We start from the raw sequence: 1,557 nt of genomic DNA, 5'->3' as shown, positions 1-1,557 counted from the left end.
TGTCTGTCCTGTCTCTGCTGTGTGCCCGGCACTTTGTGTCATGAGCACAGCTGTGCCCCTGGCTCTGTGCCACAGCTGGCCCCCAATAAAGGTTTCCTTTTTGTGTTTTAATTGCTGAGTCAACAGCTATCTTCTTGGTCTCTTGTTTTATATTTATTAAATAAACCAAAAGAACTGTTCAGTTTGTTGTATGAACACGTGTAGAGGCATATATGACTGAAATTAATTATCTACCAATACAGGATGTCTATGTTCAGAGTCCGTCAAGGCTTCGGGATTCTGAGCTATTTTGCTAGAATGGAAAACCGACTGAGCCATCTCCATCTCCAGCAGATGCATGTTGTTTCCTGTGATAATTAAGGAATGTGATGGTCCTCCCAAGTCCATAGCACGCGTTTGCTGCAAGCGCCGGCTGCAATTTTCTGGTCCTGGCTAAGCTAACACGCGTCTCCTTGGTAACTACTGATCCTTCTCCTCATATTCTTTGATTCCGAACAATCTCCAGAAGTTGCTGCGCTGCTTGGTTTTCATTCACATTCCAAGAAGGTTCAGAGGTCTTCCTTCCTTCGATGAGATTTTCCAAAGACTCCTTTACTTCTATATCCGGTAAGGACAGCGGGCGCGTGCTGTTCTGTCTTTTCTTCACTTTGTCAAAGGAGCTTTCTGGTCTCCGAGTGCCCAAAAAACTAACAGAAAACATCTCTCCAAATTTACACAACTGTAAACGACAGCAGCCTATAGCATTTATTATGGAGCCATTTTGAACAACTCCATAAGAGATTCCCAGTTTTGTTGCTCTCAGAATAAGATCACTGTATGTTGTAGCCCCAAATGGATCATCAGCCACAAGGAAGGCAACACCATTGATATCAGCATCCTTCAGAATATTATCTGCTTCTTGTTCCACTTCTTCTTTATGAGAAAGAATCAATTTTCTTCCATAAAACTCTTCCAGGGCTTTCTTCTCTACTGTCAGGACTGAGGTATAGGCTTCTACATACACTTAAGTGTGTTGTCTTCCAACTTCCGGCCCCTTGGATGTTGTTCTTGGCATCACCCAGGCCCAAGCTGACCAGGTAATACATTTCAAATTCCAGGGGCAGGGAGACCACTAACTGCTGCGGCAAGGTCTCAAACGGAGCTATCTACATAAGGTTGATGTGCAAATGTAACTTCATATAACAAAATATAATTTTAACTTGAAGTGAACAAACACAATTTGCTATAACAAATGGTCTGAAAAACGCAATTTTCTATAATGAAAAAAGCCTTAAATTTTAGGTTAAAATTTCTGGAGGTAAAAGTAGCCTATCACAGAGGCTACCTGATTTTATCTCACTTTTATTTATTTACTTACTATTTAATTTAATTTAATTTAAATTCAATTTATTTAAATTCAATTAACATACAGTGTATCATTAGTTTCAGAAGTAGTGTTGTTATTCAGTTGTGTTTAATACCCAGTGCTCATTACATCACGTGTTCTCCTTAGTGCCCATCGCCCCCGTTACCCCACTGCCCCCATCTGCTGCTCCTCCAGCAACCCTCAGTTTGTTT

General features: G+C 40.9%; 1 pseudogene across 1 annotated transcript; it reads right to left on the bottom strand.

Annotated features, from left to right (window-relative positions):
- Positions 1-253: 253 nt before the first annotated feature.
- LOC308344986 (diphthine methyl ester synthase-like) lies at positions 254-1,085 on the bottom strand (annotated as a pseudogene). The gene has a single exon. The product of its transcript is annotated as a diphthine methyl ester synthase-like (transcript).
- Between the last annotated feature and the right edge of the window lie 472 nt (positions 1,086-1,557).

This window comes from Martes martes (assembly GCF_963455335.1).
Source record: "Martes martes genome assembly, chromosome: 6".
In the NCBI taxonomy this organism is placed as follows: domain Eukaryota; kingdom Metazoa; phylum Chordata; class Mammalia; order Carnivora; family Mustelidae; genus Martes; species Martes martes.
Note: the sequence above shows the minus strand (reverse complement) of the source record. Positions and strands in the feature narration are given on the sequence as shown.